Source organism: Canis lupus, chromosome 17, assembly GCF_003254725.2.
Source record: "Canis lupus dingo isolate Sandy chromosome 17, ASM325472v2, whole genome shotgun sequence".
Lineage (NCBI taxonomy): Eukaryota > Metazoa > Chordata > Mammalia > Carnivora > Canidae > Canis > Canis lupus.
The window spans coordinates 13,825,262-13,842,917 of record NC_064259.1 but is presented as its reverse complement, the minus strand read 5'-3'; the positions used below and the strand labels follow the sequence as shown (position 1 = coordinate 13,842,917).

The 17,656-nt window shown below is 45.6% G+C and overlaps 1 non-coding gene across 1 annotated transcript; it reads right to left on the bottom strand.

Moving 5' to 3' along the window:
* Positions 1-337: 337 nt before the first annotated feature.
* On the bottom strand, positions 338-405 carry LOC112665129 (small nucleolar RNA SNORD52). Its single transcript, XR_003140236.1, has one exon. It is a non-coding gene; the product is annotated as a small nucleolar RNA SNORD52 (small nucleolar RNA).
* Positions 406-17,656: the final 17,251 nt, after the last annotated feature.

The following is a 17,656-nucleotide window of genomic DNA, read 5'->3' as shown; positions in this document are numbered from 1 at the left end:
GGCTCAGGTCATGATCCCCGGGGGTCCTGAGATCAAGCCCTGTGTCGGGCTTCCTGCTCAGTGGAGAGGTTGCTTCTCTCTCTGCCCCTCTCCACTGCTTGTGCTCTCTCATACATGTTTCTTTCTCTCTCAAATAAATAAATAAAATCTTTTTTATTTTGTTTATTTATTCATGAGAGACACACACACACACAGAGGGGCAGAGACACAGGCAGAGGGAGAAGCAGGCTCCATGCAGGGAGCCCGATGTGGGACTTGATCCCGGGTCTCCAGGATCACACCCTGGGCAGAAGGCAGTGCTAAACCGCTGAGCCACCCGGGCTGCCCTTCTCCAAATGAGTCAGAACTTAATTTTTGTCATCAAGACCAGTGTCAGAGACTCTAGCCTGAGAAATCATCATTCTCAAATGAAATCTTAAAAATAAAATTGTCCTCTTTTTCCTCAGGCCTAGGTCTCTATCCTCAGTGAGCTAAATGTTCCCCAAGAGCCAGCATCTACAGAGCACCTAGTCCAAGGAGTAGGGAGGTGGCCAGGTGGGAGTTAAGGGGTGACAATGGGGGACCCTGCTCAATGACAACTGACCATTAGGGTCACCTCAGCCTAGAGGGCCTGAGGTGAGGTGCCCTCCCGCCTTCTGATGCCTCATCACCTTGGTATTTGGAAGCTGCCCAGCATGTGGGTTAAAGCAGTGGTTCTAGAACCAGAAAGCTAGGTTTCAGTCTCAGCTCTACTGTCCCTAACTGTGTGCTAGGGCTCAGTTACGTCAGCTCTCTAAGCTTATCTCGTTGGCATGCAAAATGAGTATAAGTGGGACATAAGTAAAATACTCAATGGAGAGCATGGCACACAGTAAAGACTCTGAATATTAGCTATATCAATAAGCATTCAGATTTAAGAGCCCTGAATCCAAGCCCTGTTCTGTCCCCTCTCAGTTTTATGGACTGGAGCAAGTTATCCTCCCCTGATTCATCTGTAACACGGGGTTAATGATCCCCGACTATCTTCAAGCATTATTTTGGAGACTGTGTGACACCCTAGATGTGCAAGTACCTTGCACATTGTAAATGTACTGTACAAATACATGAGATTCTTATTGTTACAAAGCAAATAATCTCATGAAGGCCTCGTACTTTCAGAAGCTTTTGATCTTGATAAACTGACGAAGGAAAAACATGCTTCATAGACTTGGCTCGGTTGGAGTTGCAGTCAAGAACTGAGCTATTCATAGCCGGGGGCCCCCCAAGCTAAAAAATATTTCATATGGGAGCCGCAGGCAGTGGGAGCCCCATCTTAGTTTTACTGTGAAATGGATCCCATGTGTTACCTGAGACCTGTAAGCACCACCCTCAAGCCTATTCCCTATCTACTGCTACCGCACTGCCCAAATTTTAGGGCAAATGGGCAGATGGGCAGGAGGTAACAGAAAGAAAGTGAATGTCCGTATACTCCCTCCAGGACCTAGTGTTACACAAGCATGGAAGGAAACACAAAGTCACAATAATAATGGAAATGACAAAGATTTTTGGAGTGATTATTAAGTCAAGTATTCTGCTGAAGGTGCAAAGGCATTAATTTTCACAATATTCCTTTGAGGCTGGTGTTACTATTTTTACTGTACAGATGAGGAAACGATGTCAAGAGTCTTGTCCAAGATCACACACTGGTAAAGGCAGAGCCTGTATGTCTGCTTGCAAGCTCTGCAGCACTCCCCTGCCCTGGACTCCAGGGACTTCGAGTTGATCTGAGGGGGACAGTTCTAGACTGTACCAAGCACAGCAGATGCTGAAATTAGTGGAGGTAGGTTTTCAGAGGAAGGAAGGGTCTTTGTGGATGAGATCTGTCTGGACAGCCTTCCTGGAATAAGTCAGAAATGGACTTGGTGGGAGTGTTGGAAAAAGATAAGAGGAGAGCAGCAGAAAGAAACTAAAACCTGAAAGGAGCACTCTTTGTTCCTTGCTTAGGATGAAAGGGCGAGAGCACTCTTGGGCTTTTGACGCAGCCTGTTGGAGGAAGTCACCCTTGACATTTGAAACTAACTGCAAGGACTGCTCCCGTGGGTCGGGTCTGTGGTCTAGTGGGCTTGAAAACCTAATTGAGAAATAGGGCAGAAATGTGAATAGGCATTTCCAGAAAAGGCACCCTGAAATGCAATGAACTTGAGAATGAATGCTGCTAGTAATCAAAATAAGAAGATGCAAATCCATTTCCATTTCGTGAGCAAAAATTAAATGGTCTCATTTCAAACATTACCAGAGCTAGTGGTAATTTTTACACAAACACTCACACACTGCTGGGGAAAATGTAAAGCGCTTCGTCTACTTTGGAAAGAGAATTGGCAATAGTAAGTAATGAAATTAAAAATGAGCATCCTCTTTGGCTCTGCAATTCCATTTCCAGATGTTTATTCTAAAGGGATTCTCTAAGAAGTGCACAAGAAAACATGTGCAAGACTATTCATTGCAGCAGTGTTCTTAACAGTGAAAAATTGGAAAACACCCCAAGGTCCATCTATAAATAAATAAATACAATGTACTATATATGTAAATTCTATTCATCTGTTAAAAAGAATGACCCAGAACTATATATACAAATCTCAAAAACATATGTTAACTTCCACTTCTGGTTATGATGCAGTAGCTACAGCAAACCGCTGTTCTAGCTGAGAATAAGAAAAGTAGATAAAGTAAAAAGGCAGCAGAGAGCTACTGAAGCAGCCAAGATTTTTTGGGCTGAGTTGTGTGCACAATTTTTTAAACGCTGTTTTGATGCGGCGTGTTTGCCAGTTCTTGGTGCAGAGAGAGGGGCAGGGAAGCCTGGCGGAGGGTAACTGCTAAGAGGCAATCTTAACAGCCTGGGCAGATAAACATTGGAATTTAGAACTGGCCGGGGCAGGCAGGAATTGGCCCCATGCAGGGCCACGATTCTGGAGACAGCAGAGACTCAAACATTGGAATTTAGAACTGGCCGGGGCAGGCAGGAATTGGCCCCATGCAGGGCCACGATTCTGGAGACAGCAGAGACTCAAGGAAATGACAAAAGTACTCTGTGGGCACTGGACTATAAGGATACTGACATCATGGTATTGTTGTAAGAACGGAATAAAACGAATGTGCCTGCTACAATGCTTTCTCAGCAGTGATTTTCCCCAAAATAGGCAACGGTGTGTGCCAATGTGCTAAAAACATAGGAATGGCACATTACTGGAGGATATGTTGCTGGGTGAATCATATATGAAATTTTAATCCTTATTCTAATCTTTTTTCCCCATTCCCTTCTCTGGACTTCCACATTACTTTGTATATTGCATAGTATGGTAGAAAGTCAGGTGAATTTAAACATAGTACATGAAGGGCACCTGGGTGGTTGGGTTGGTTAAGCATCTGCCTTCAGCTCAGGTCATGATCTCAGGGTCCTGGGGATGGAGCCCCTTCTTGGGTTCCCTCCTCAGCAGGGAGCCCGCTTCTCCTACTCCCTCTGCCCCTCCCCCTGGCTCCTGCTCTCTCTCAAATACATAAATAAAATCTTTTAAAAAATAAAATAAGTAGTACACTAAATGATCAAAATTCAAAATAACTCTAATTTCCAAACTTTATACAAGTTTAGAATTGCGTAATGACCAATAGCGCTGATTTAGTTATAACCTGGTCTCGTGATTGCCCATGGCAATGCTATAGTCGTTGGCACACACAAGTTCCTCCCCTGTCCATTCTGCTGTTTACCCAAAAAGGTCAGGGGAGGGAACTCTTGCTGTCATTTCTTTTGCTATTCTGTGTTCTCATCATTTAATTCTTTTTCTATATCTTACATTAATGTCATCCAAGGGTGCATTAAGCGGTGGGGATAGTGCTTTTGCTGAGAAACATTCCTGAGAATAAAAACCTTAGAAAATAGATCGAGATGTTCTTAAATACCACATGGATGACCAACTATATATGCCAGAATAACTCAAGCAGCTGACTTTGAGTTGATTTAGGAAAACACTAGAGCTAACCCCGAGAAAATTTTTAAGAAGCAGCATTCAGCACACATCTCTAAGTTTCCTGAAAGTCTTTATTTATGTATTACTTATTATTTTAAAAGTACATTCAAAGCAAAAGAAAAGTGCAGTCTTTATGATAATTCTGAATTTGTAAGTCTCAAAAATGCATCCTTCCTTCCTTATGCCTATAAGAAAAGGAGTTTTGGATTATTCAAATTTCTAATTTTGAGAAGTCTCCAGTAGTAAATCCCTCGCAGAGAAGGGGATCGCCCTGTGCTGGCCTCTTCTTTTTTGAACCCAGGCCCTCGCTCTGTGCTGGTGGCCTGTCTTCCCAGGCCTGGGGGAAGTTCCCAATGGGGGGAGTTTCCCAGAGCCTCTCTAGCTCCTCAGTGGCCATCAGAGGGCCATGGAGCCAGCGGGCTCTCATACCTCCCAGAATCCTTACCCCAGGCCTGAGGGACCAGCCCAAGATTGCAGGGCTTCCGACGAGGCAAATAAAACTGACTGGCTAAACCTTGAGAGGTTCAAGTGTAGGAACTCGATAAGGCGGTGAAAGCTCAGTGCGAAGAACGGCTGTGCTCCAAGTCTTGATAATTTCAATATGTTTCTCAAACTTCACAGATAAGTGCGGCCTCCAGCCAGGCTCTCACAATGACCTTGAGGAAAGGCAGCACTACCCTTGGATGTGTCTCTGCTGGGAGAATCAGCCTGTGGAGCATGTGAAAGAGTTTAGGGTGGGAGGCAGCAGGGGGGCATATGGGTGACCATGGGGGGAAGGGTGGGGGAGGCTCAGCCTTGCCCGCACAGCATGTTCCACCAATTCTTTTGGCCTCCATTTCCTCATATGCAAAATAAAATCTGCATGAGATTATTTCTGAAGCTCCATCTTTCTTGATAGGCATATGATAATAAAAAGGAACTATCTACTGCCTGCCCCCTTCCCACTCCACCCTCCCTAAGAAACTGAATGTAAATTTTTTGTGTGTGTGGGCACTTTTTTTTTTTTTAAGATTTTATTTATTTATTCATGAGAGACATAGAGAGAGAGGCAGAGACACAGGCAGAGGGAGAAGCAGGCTCCATGCAGGGAGCCCGATGCAGGAGTAGATCCTGAGACCCTGGGATCATGACCTGAGCTGAAGGCAGATGCTCAGCCACTGAGTCACCCAGGTGTCCCTGTGTGGGCAAATTAAATATGCTTTAATAATAAAGAATAGATGTTGAAGTTCTTAAAAATGAGCACTGGGTATTATATAAAACTGGTGAGCGTAAATTTTAAGCCACAGCAGAGCCACACTGTCTTCCTTCTCCCGAGCCACTCCTGCCACCTTGGGTTTGAAAATGCTCAGAGACCTTCCCTGTGCTTTCCATTTTTATGATTTGAACTTGACAGAGTCCAGAGAAAAGGAAGAAAATGTCTCCCTCTTCTCAGGACCATCCCTGTGTCTGCACGTGCTCAGCTGTTAAAATGAGAATAACAATCATTACCATAAGGAAATACTTATCTCCAAGGGATATGGGGAAAGTTCATGAGATAATAGGTCCTGTAGCTAGCTGCCAGGAGGGGGGCGGGCGGGAAGGCGAGCAGCAGCCCCTACCCCCACCCTGGGGTGGAGTAACTCTTTCAGGATCAGGAGGGATTGATCCAGGTCAGAGGAAGGTGGGAGCATCAGGAGTGTGGCATCACAGTTCAGACTCTTGAAACCTCCTAGAGCTTTGGTTCTCTGTCCTTCCTTCCCTCCCTCTGAAAGACACTGGACCCACAAAGCCCAGGACCTCCTGCCTGGACAGCCCCTCTCCCAATACTTCTGTATCTGACATCTGTTGGGATCACTGACAATGCTCTGGAAGACACAATACATGGACATCGCCCACCCTCCACCCCCCGCTCCACCCCCAGCAAAACTGCTTCTGAGTGTGTATTAATAGAACCGACTTTTTCAAAATTAGAACTGCATCTCATTGCCCTCCTGTCATTTCCAGGCACTCAGGCCAGTGTTGGGAAAAGACCGTTTTATTTTTAGGTATGGATACTGCCTCACTTTTCACCCACAGAAAATCTGGATGCTTTTGGCCTGTGGCCACACAGATGTCCTCAAGGCCTAACCGTTGCTGTGCTCTATCAGCTCACACCTGAATCATTGCATTAGCCACTATCCAGTGCCCTCCCCGCATGCCATGTAGGCCTCAAGTGCTTTCAGGAGCCACCTGCAGGCCCTCCAGCTCCCAGCATCAGCGCATAGCCACCTAGCTATTCCCCTGGGCATGTGCTGCTCTGGGGTTCTTAAGTACCACATTTTGCTATTTTGTCCTAATGACCTTTTGAGGAAGGAAGCAGTCCTATTATTGCCTCTATCTTAAAAATGAGAAAATTGAACAGGATTGTGAATGCAAGGACTGGAACTCCAATCCAGCATTCATGAATCCAAATCCAGGGCTCCTTATCTGCCTTATGCCCTTTCTTCCTTTCTTGATGATGTTCAGCCTTTATTCAGCATCAGAGTCATCTGTGGGGGAGTAAAATAATGAGTGCTCCTAAACCATCCCTGGAGATTCTGATACAGTACATCTGGGAACTGGTGATGTATTTTCAAAAGCAGTGATACTGTGGTTCATCCTAGGTTGAGAGCTACTGTCTGGTCAAGCAGAGACCTGGCTGTCCTTTCTGACTACCTCCCATCTCATTCGTGGCCACCGTGGGTCTGGTTGGGCTGGTAAATCCACTGTGTTCTGAATTTCCCTGTTCTACCCTGCCTGTGCTCCTGTGTTTCTGTGGGACCAGCTGCCTGCCACACTCCTTCCAGTCCTCTCTGCTTACTGGAGAGCTCCCCTCCCAGGGCTCAGGTCAACCCTGCCACTTCCACTGGACCTGCCTTGAGTGTGCAAGGCCACGAGATTAGCTCTACATGGGAGCTTGCTACACATTGGCAACCTGAAGCATGCATCATTCACTGCCTTTGTCATTCTAGACACATTTTATAGATTTCTCTTGTCACTGCAGATGGACAGCAAAGGGCAGAGAAGGTGAGTGTTATGTGGCACAAGAAGCATAGTGATCTGGGGATCCCTGGGTGGCACAGCGGTTTAGCGCCTGCCTTTGGCCCAGGGCGGGATCCTGGAGACCCGGGATCGAATCTCACGTCGGGCTCCTGGTGCATGGAGCCTGCTTCTCCCTCTGCCTGTGTCTCTGCCTCTCTCTCTCTCTCTCTCTCTCTCACTGTGTGCCTATCATAAATAAATAAAAATAAAATAAAAAATTAAAAAAAAAAGAAGCATAGTGATCAAGGCCCTAGCTCCGCCAACCACTGACCACAGACCATGGGCTATTTGGGGGACACCTGAGTGGCTCAGTCAGGTGGCTGCCTTCAGCTCAGGTCACGATCTCAGAGCCTCTGCTCAGGGGGGAGTCTGCTTCTTCCTCTCCCCCTTCTTTATTATTGTTTTTGGTATTGTTTCTGTCTTTGAGTCTCAACTATCTTTTTTATAAAAAGGAGATAATAATGGTGCTCAGCTGACTCAAGATTGTGTCTCAAAAAGCACCAAGCACCCTCACTGGCATCTAATAGGGTCTCAATCCAAGACCTAAGTCTAGGCCTTCTGTCCAATTTTGTCTTCATTATACCACAGGAGGGTGAGAACTAGATTTTCAGAGGCAATCACTTAAAAGGTGACTTTTCATCACCTTCTAAAATTGGGAGAATCTCAGCTCTGCAAAAACCCGTAAACAAAATATTGAACATAAGGATAAATGAATGAAGTAAAACAAATTCTGTAGGGCATAAGCTAAGAGGAAAAAGAGAAGGATTTAGTCCATCTGGTAAGAGAGAGAAGACTTCTTTGAAGATGTGATATTTGGGTGTTGAGGTCTGAGGATATAATTAATAACTTCTCTCTTCACCCTCAGGATTCAGAACTGATCAAGCATGAGAGATGGAGTCACATGAAGAAGCTAAAATCATCGGTGTTCCTGCTGCTACCTCTGAATGGGAGAACATGGCCTACTCCCGCCCCTCATCCCCCACCCCCGCCCTTGCATCTGAAGCTTGGGAGGCCCCTGTGAGGGTCTGCAGAGCAGATGTGCTTAGCCTGCCTAAAGCAGGGGCATCACTAGTTCGGGCCAGTCCTCCCCAGTGGACAAACAAGCACAGAGAGTGGGCTGTAGTGACTGCTTCTAGAAGGCAGCAATAAGCTTTGGCCACAGGCAGCTGGTAGGGACCAGGCAGGAAGCCACTGGCCTGCAAACAGAGGGAGCCCTCCAAATAGGGAGGGAGGGCTGAGCCAGTGTATGTGTAGGTCCTGGGCCCTGTCAACCCTTCCTTGTGAGAGGTAGAGAGAAGACCAGAAATGTTCCTCTACTTTTCCACCCCTGGAGAGGATAAGGAAACCCTCCACCTTTCCTCTCCTTCTCTGTGAAAATATGAAGGGCATATAAGCATTTCTCTCTAAAAATGCTCATGAATGTAGCAAGAAGACAGTCCAGAATAGATTTTCAGACAGAAAAAATCATATGTATAAAGGCTTGATGTGAGAAAATGTGGAATGTGTGTGCAGAAGGGGGGTGCTCCGTGATGCCTGAAGCCCTGGGTGCTTATAAGGAGGTGGGGGAGGATATGACCAGAAAGATATTGCCAGATTTGGAGAGCCTCGAATTCCAGGCTTAGGACTTTGACTTTGATCATTAGGCAGTGCAAATCCATGCCTCTTATTGGAAACATAACTCTAAGCATCTGCCTCCACCAAAGCAGAGAGCAGTGCTGGTTCTGGCAGAAAGAGCTGGTTTTAGCCACCCCCCTTCCCTTTACCTGCTTATGAGCAATGCTAGGTATACTCCCGTAGGCTCCAGGATGAGATCACACTACATGTTTACCTAGAATATAATACAGGGAATCTGCACTCCAAATCCTTGAGGTAAATACAGAAACAGAAATGCAAACAGTGCCTGGGTGGCTCAGTCGGTTAAGCATCTGACTCTTGATCTCGGCTCAGGTTATGATCTCAAGGGGGTGAGATGGAGTCCTGTGTCCAGCTTTGCACTCAGTGTGGAGCCTGCTTGAGATTCTCTTTCCCTCTCCCCTCTCCTCTTTCTCTCTCTCTCTCTCTCTCTCTCAAAAAAAAAAAAAAAAGAAAGAAAAGAAAAGGAAGAAAAGAAAGAAAAGAAAAGAAAAGAAAAGAAAAGAAAAGAAAAGAAAAGAAAAGAAAAGAAAAGAAAAGAAAAGAAAAGAAAAGAAAAGAAAAGAAAAAAAGTGCAAACAGCAGTTGACTGAGAATGGGACCCACTGTGGGAGGACGGGGGTCGGGGGGAGGCAGAGGAGCAGACTATATGGTGTCTGACCCTACAGCTCCTCACCCCCCATCCACTCTAAAGAGGGGACAGGGCTGTCGGTGAGCACTGAGGGATGGTCACAGCTAACATGCAAATGTGCGCTTGACACTTGTTAAGTCAGAAATAACATTAGGGAGCAACAAAGATTGACCCATACATAGAAGAATTTTATTCAGCTTTAGAGAGATTCCTGCCAATAATCCAATTTAAGGGATGGAATGAACCGGTATGTGACTATCCTTCCAGTTTCTCTCCCCCAAATTGATAGCGTCAACTCTTTTTATTCATTCAGCACATTGCGCTTGACAAAGCCCTTTCATGTGACATTATCTCATGAAGCCTCGCAAACAGCCCAGTGAACTAAGGAGAGCCCAGTCCCATGACCAGGTCTAAAATCAAGGCCAGCTGTCCCTCTGGCTCTATCATAACCTTGTGGTTTTGTTGGTGGGGGGTTTCTTTGAAGAAGATGATGTGGAGATTGGTCATTAGCTCATTAGTCTGCCTCCCAGAGAGAGGTCTGCAATCGAGAATTTTTTATGATCCTTCATTCTATATGATACCATCCACACATATGATTTCCAAAATGACTGTGTTAACCTAATCCAAGTGGGTAAGTAGAATGGCAAATAGAATTGCATTTATGAGCAAGAGTAAGATATTAGAATCAGGCTCAACTAGGGAGATTTGGGGTTTTCTATAGTACCAAATTTATTTTCCTCCTTTCTTGGTTTTTTAAGTAGGCATAACATATTTAAAAGGATGTGTAGAGATACAAATCAGTAGCCTTTGGCTCAGAAGACATTTAGTGTTTTCAAGAACTGTAACTTGAACACCACAGCCGGTGCATGCAACACGGTCCCCACCCTTCCCTAATGTCTCATACCAGATGCACTCTTATTCACTCATTCCATCAACAGATATTTCCTGCACACCTGCCGTTTGCCAGGAATGCTCTCATAATTATGCTTGCATTACTTGCCTGGCCCCTGCAGACATTTGAATAAGTGACTGCCATCCTACAGAAGACAGGGGTGAATTAATGTTGCCTAACGTCCCTTCATTTATCTTAGTGTAATCATTGTAACCTGACGTTTGAGCCTAGGATATTATAACTAATGTCCCACCAGAGCCTCCAGAGACTGGCTTTTCTGAAGTTTTGCTATTTTTGTCTCCATATCCCCATGACCAGTGGCAATGGTAGGCAGAGCTCGACCAGGTGACCAAAGCCAGAAAACTCTCAAGGACTTGCCCATGGCCCCCAAAGGCAGCAGAGTCTAGGCCAGCCTGGACTATTGGTCGCCTTGATTCCAAGCTGGGGGCTAGATCTCCTGTCCTTGAGGGGCTCTGGTTTCAGAGCCTGCCTGGGAGAACAAAAGAGATTTCAGTTGTCACATCTACACAGCCAGAGCTGCTCTCTTTTCTGACTTGGCTGGCTTTCCCTGTGTGCTGTTTCACATCACATACCTTCTCTCCCACCCCCCTCCCCTCAGATGATTGGTTGAAATTAAATATCCTGAAATTGCATTGAAAGGGGGAAGAAAAGCTAATGCAAAATTTTAATCAAAACACAAGCTTAACAGTTCCCAGGCTTTGAAATGTGAAGCAGACACTGGCTCCATGGGGACGTCCCAACCTGTTCTCAGGTGTGAAGTTCCTTCAAGGAACTTAGTGCCCTGACTAAAAGAATTACAAGGAAGATAGCACGTTGCAAACTGAGGACTTCCAAATGCAGCTGGACCTTCTTTTCCTTTCCATGGGGTAGGTGGGCAGGCCGATCCAGAACAAAACCCTTGCCGTGGACTATAAGGAGGAGACCTCCAGAGAGATCTAGGTTTTCTTCCCCATCCCCGGCCTGGTCCCTAAGTCTGCATCCAGGGCCTGAGGGTTACAGGAGAAGGAAAGGACTGGACAAAGGGCTTCCAGGGGAGCTGAAACCCCCAGCAAACCAAGAGCAGCCCAGACCTCAAGAGGTGGGCATGGGGCGCCCTCTGCTGGGAGAGGCCCCATCAGACAACCCGAAGGATTTCTCCCTGGATTAACTCTATAAATAGACAGATGATTTATTAAACAGATTTGAGGCTCATTTGAGGCGCTGGGCCATGATTGCTTCAGGGCTCAAATAAGGGAGTGCTTAGGACCCTGCCTCTTATGCAAGCACCTGGACTTACTTAGCGAGTCACTAGCATGATCTACATTACAAGTGCATCGGACTGTTGGCTCAGCCGCTCCCAGCCGGGAGATGCCAAATTCCTCATATATAAAAGGAGCTTTAGTAACTCAAGCAAAATAAGCACACTTTTCCCCCCACCGCCTTCCCAGAGACCGAGGCGGCAGGGTTTCTGGGAGGATACACAATACCTTGTTACAAACCATGTAATGTTTTAAAAAGTATCTATCTGACAGCCTTGGCTAAAGCCAGATCTTCTATCTCGATTACTTCAATATGTCACATCCATATCGCACCACGGCGTCCAGGCTTCCCGAGCCAAGGCCCCACTGTCTTGTCCAACCTTCCCATCTGGAAGCAATGAGCTTAATATTCTGGCTCTCCCCCCATAAAAGCTATGTCACAAAAAAGTAGCAGCCTGTGAACTGCTTTATCCTCCCAAGACACACCGGAGCTCACTCTATTCAGTTACATTTAAACACCGTCCCCAATGCCCCGCCCTCTGCTGCCCTACATCCCCAGATGGCCCCTAATGCTCAGCACCGTACCAGGGGGACAGGAGTGAATTGACAATCATTTACACTTTAATCCCACTTTTGACATTTTGAGGGATGCAGCTTAAAATATAGGGGAGGCTTAGGGACTCCCTCTGGATAAATGTGTTTGCGAGAGAAGAAGAAGCATCCCCCAGCAAGCAGCCTACTGTTTCTGGTGATAGGACAGAGACGCAGCCTTGGAGCCTGTCTTGCACCCCTCTCTCACTCATCTTAGCTTTTCAAGCTTTGCCCGGAGAGTTCCAGGTGACCTCAGTGTTTGGGAGTTCACGGCGAGAGTGTGCTGCCCTGTTATCTGTGCCTTATTCATTCACTGATGCACTTCCCATCAAATTTGGGTTGAAGACCTGGCATGTCCCTTTGGCTACGCCCTCTGCGTCAGAGGGGTCCCTGGCCTGTGGGAGACTAAGGATGTGAAGGGGACAGATTCCGAATTCAGAATAGTTCAAAGAGTGGTCCTGGAAGCAAGGAATCCTTGCGGGGGGGGAGCGTGTGAAGCATGCCTCTTCCCTGGCTCCAGCCCAGACCCACTGAATGAGAGTCATTTGAGCAAGGCCCAGGAATGCGCATGTGAACGAAATCCCCAGGTAACTTCCACACACATTAAAAGCAGCAGACTCACTGAGTCAGGTCAGACGAGGCAGCAGATGATGAAGTGTAAAATTCGGGGAGAAATCATGCGACCCGAAATGAGAACTTAGGTCTTTGCCTGGAAATGATATAATGCTGTTGGTCTTCCTCTGGTCCCAGAGTTCTGAACGATTAGCATGAATACAAACCACCCCACAGCTGAGCTCGAGGACTTTGGCTACTTGACTGTTCTTCAGTTGGAAGCTTCTAGGGGCAGAGGCCAGCCTTCCTGCGCTGAGTCTTTGGGGAAGGGCCTCCGTGTACTGGAAGGGATTTGAAAGAGCAGCTCATGCAAGCTCCTTGTTTTATAGGGAATACACCTAGCTTGGGAAGGGAAGTAGGCTGCCCAAGGTCACATCGCCTTTCAAAAAATATTTATTTGGGCTAATTCTTTGACTTGGAGACATCAGCATTTGGGTATAAGCCAAGCCCATGTTTGTGAAGAACATATTCTCCCAATTTCTGAAAGCACTGTCCATTAGCTAATGTATACTAAAGAGTTTTCAAAAGTGCTCACGGGAGAGCCATTCCACTGGCAGGGCCTCGAGTGGCCCAGCCTCTACAGACCACATGCATAAAACCTGTTTCCTGAGATGCTGCCTTGTTGCATTGAAGTTAACCTCCTTTTGGCAAATTAGTTCATGACCCAGGGACAGTTAAATGAAACTGTAGGCACATCAAGGGGAGGTTATTTGTGTTCTGTCTTTTTTTAGACCAAGCCTCTGATGTGTTTATTTGGAAGTTTGGCTCCCACTCACTATCCCACTACTTACAGTTAATCCTATGTTTTCTTTGAGCTACCTTGAAATCTATGTTGAATGAAAAATACTGCCTGATTTCAAAGTACATGGTATTATAAAAGGAATCCCAAGGTTTATGATTTCAGATTTATTGTCAAATGTATTTACTTCTCATCTTTCTTTCTTCTGTCCTTCTCTTTCTTTCTTTCTTTCTTTCTTTCTTTCTTTCTTTCTTTCTTTCTTTCTTTTCTTTCTTTCTTTCTTTCTTCTTTCTTTTTCTTTCTTTCCTCCTTTCTTTCTTTCTTTCTTTCTTTCTTTCTTTCTTTCTTTCTTTCTGTCTTTCTTTCTTTTCTCTTTCTTCCTTCCTTTCTTCCTTTCTTTCCTTTCTTTTCTTTTCAAATTCAAGCGAGACTTTTTTTTGGTGTGAATCATGAAAGAGCAGCGATGAAAAATGCTGGTTAGTGGGGAACTCTTTGTCCTACAGAAGAGATGCCCATAGACAATGCTACTCAACTACAGCCTATTAAGGAGCAAGGTGGGTTCAAGGGGCAACTACCATGTCTGAGTCACTCTATCCTCAGTATCTGACACAGTGTGTGGCCCTCAGGGGCACTCAGAAAGTGTTGGCTGGAAAAATGGCCTGAAGCAAGCGCCTCCATTCTTACTAGCATTGCTTCTGTATTGCAATGGGTTTTTAAAGAGCCCAAAATATTTTTATTTTCATATATGTCCATGAGACAAAGCAACTCACTCTCAAAAAAAAAATGTTCATCTTTTTAAAGCAATTCTATATTTAGTTAAATACTCTGGAGCTGACTAATATTGTATAAATATACACAGGCATCTGATGTTTGCTTTCAACCAGTTGTTACAAAGTGAGACCCGGAAAAAATTAAGGTTGCTTTTTACAACAAAAATAAACTTAAAAAAAAATTACAACTCCTCTTTCCTACTGGTTTTAGGACTCAGGGCTGGTGGATTTGCAGATTCTGGAGTGTCCTTAGTGAGACGGGGAAGGTAAGCCATGTCCTAACCAAGGCAGTAGAAAGGGTGGCTTCTTGAGGCTTAATGTATGAATCAGGTAGCAGCATCACAGAGAAATCTCAGAGCTGTTTCTCTTGTCTGAGCTCCGTGGCTCTGTCATCTCAAGGGTTGTGAGTAAGACATGTGGCAAGGATGGAAGGCAAGAGATGAGACACAAGCTGGCAGATATGAGGTGGAGAGGGGGAGAGAATCCACTGCTCCTTACTCCCTGTTTTTTTCTGTCTTTCCTGAAACCACACTCTTCAGCTCAAGCTGATGTGTGAAGAAACACCAAATGCTTTTCCAGTTGGGTCACTTCAGACCCATATATCTCAAAGCTGCCAATGCACATTAGCAGATCTCACCAAGTCCTTCAAAGTCTGGCTGCATCTTCCATCTACTCCTAGACATTGAGTTTAATTGTTCCATTTGGGTCTATATTTGTTTCCTGTAAGATGGCCTCTCCTCCTAATCAGACTCTGGAACCATAATGGGTGTTCCTCCCATCCATCACCCAGCTGGCTGATAGGCACAGTATGGATGTTCACTGAATGTTCAATAAATCCAAGAGATCACTCCCTAGCCTAGTTACATCCCTCACCTTCTGTGAGCGTTCTCTCCAGATTTCTCCAGGCAGGAGATGACCCAGGTACCTCTCCAGGAGGTTTAAACAGACATGAAGAATCTGCAGAGCCCTGTAGCTAGTTGACCTCTGAACTGACTAAAGATTTTGAAATAATGGTTAAAACCCACAAAGCTGCCTAGAAATGCTGCTCAGCCGCATCACACAGATTGTGAATCACAACGTAAATATTTTGCATGCTTCGTTCTATTTATCAAGCCCCTGCCTTCTGGAGCTGTGGTATTCAAGATGACTTGACTCCTGCAGGGTTAAATCGACTCCATTTGGGATCACTCTAAACAAGTTCACATTCCAGCCTCACAGCCTCCGACTAGCACATGCAGAGTCCGCAGCACGTCCCATGCACCTTTCACATCTGAACCGTCCATCAGACATTAATGTGACAGAGCCATCACCAGACAAGTTCATCTTGCCATTAATATCCTGGAATAAGAACACTAAATATACACATCCTGAGATTTAATCTGTAAACAGAGCCCCAAGCATCTGGGGAAAAGAGGCGTGTTTATGCTTCAGCAGTGCTACTTCCACGAAGCTCGATGGGACTGTCTTGGGCACGACTCAGAGACATCTTCTGAATGGTTGGAGTGTAAGGTCTGGCAGGAGGTTTTGCCCGGCTATCTACACGTGTCCCGATGACTGGTCAGGAGCTCCAGTGCTTTGAACAAGCCTCGGAGAATCCCCAAAGGCTCTTGCCAGTGCCATTGGTAGTATTTATCTTTGGTCACCACTGTCAGGGAGTCAGGGAGATGCTTCTCTCCTTTTTTTTTTTTCCTGGAAAATGACAAGTCCAGTGGGACAGTCACCCTTTGTGTCCCAAGATTCTAAACATTACTGTCAGCAGCTATCTCTTTGGAGTGGAAGGTCCAAAGGCAAATTTGAGAAGAGTTTGGTTATCATTTCTGAAGTACTGAAGTATGTGAGAGACTTTGACACTCAGAGTCACTCAGAGTAAATAATTTCCAGCTTTCACCTTTCTCTCCTATGCCAAAAAGTGGCCTATCCCACATCCTCTAAGAGTGAAGTAGCTGCTTCTGTCTCTTCCATCCAACTCATTGTGGTCTCTCTGGGTCTGTGGTGATGAATTTAGGATTAGGAGACATGAGAAAGGAAGAAAAATGTGTTTCCTCAAAAGGAGAAGGAGGAGGAGGAGAAGAAGGGAAGAAGGAGGGGGAGGAAGGGAAAGAGAGAGAAAGAAAGGAAACAAAACGAACATTTGAAGGGTGAAGCATTGCCTTAGATGCTGATTTTGAACAGATTGCCTTCCCTTAAGAAAAGAAGACTCAAACTGGCAGGCATACATCACATCCCGCTCTCAGGAGTATTTTGTTTGGCCCCATCAGGGTTGGCCTGGGGAATCCCTTTGAAACAGAGGCATACGTTTGCCTCTGAGAAACTTACTTCTACAAATTTGCCCGCCAACACCCAGGGAGAGACACATGTAGGCCCCGGGGAGGATGTTAACTCTTGGTAGCACTGTGGTGGCACCGTTTAGACAGAGGAAGCTCCTGGGAGGATGTAATGTAGTCTCATGGGTGCATGATTATTCATCACTGCTGCTTCTGCTCTTGCTTTCATAGATATGCTAATTACCCAAATCCTTCCCTACTGCCAGGCACTCCCACCTCTCTCTGTCTTTTTTTTTTTTTTTTTTTTTTCTCTCTCTCTCCCTACCTAGTATGGCTGCAAGGGGCTGCAGCTGAGCAGTGGCTAGTCTCCTTTGGGCAATACGTGCTCTCCTGTTTGCCAGATTCACACATCTTTATCTGTCTGGTCCTGTAGGCTTTGAACTTTGTAAGCAGCTCTGATACTTGCCTTGTTTTATAACTTCCAGACTTGTCTTTTCTCTCTCTACCCTGAGATAACATTGGGAGTCCTAGTATAGCCCACCAAAGACAAGAGATCCGGTGTCAGGTCCAAGGCTAGTGCAGCCAATGACCTGCATGCAACCACACTCAGTTATTTCCAGCCTGTTCTCCATAATCAAGGCTCCTTGTCCCCTACAAGGGCCAATGCACAGAGACCTACTCACTGGTGGACACTCTATGGTTAATATCCTCTTCTGCTCTTCTGTGATCAAAAGAAAATCTGTTTCCTCAGAGATACTGGAAGTTCCCTATGGAGAAAAAAATATTATCATTTCTCTCTCATGTTCTTACATTCATGTGCTAACAGAGTTTCTCAAAACTCAAGGGCTCTGCTCACAGTCACCAAACCAGGGGGAAAAGTAGCTGGGAATACAGCCCAGAAACGTGTTCCCAGAAGTTTAGACTGGCTCCATGTACAGCACCTCACACGTGCACAGCCTGCCTGTGTTTACTTAGAGCACGTCCTCGGCCAGCTCCAGTCTGATTGTCACAACAGCCCCGGCAGCACCAGGAAAAATATTATTATCCTCCCACAGGACAGATGATAGGATGGGACCATTTGTCCAGAATCATCCAATGGGTCATGGTGGAGCCAGGACCAAAAACTCAGGTTGTCTGGCTTCTTTCACAGTCCTTTGCAATCGGCAGCACAGTCTTCTGTGTATTAAGAATCCGAAATAAATCAAATAAAACCATTTAATTTCAAGCTGAAGATAGGGTTCTGAGCT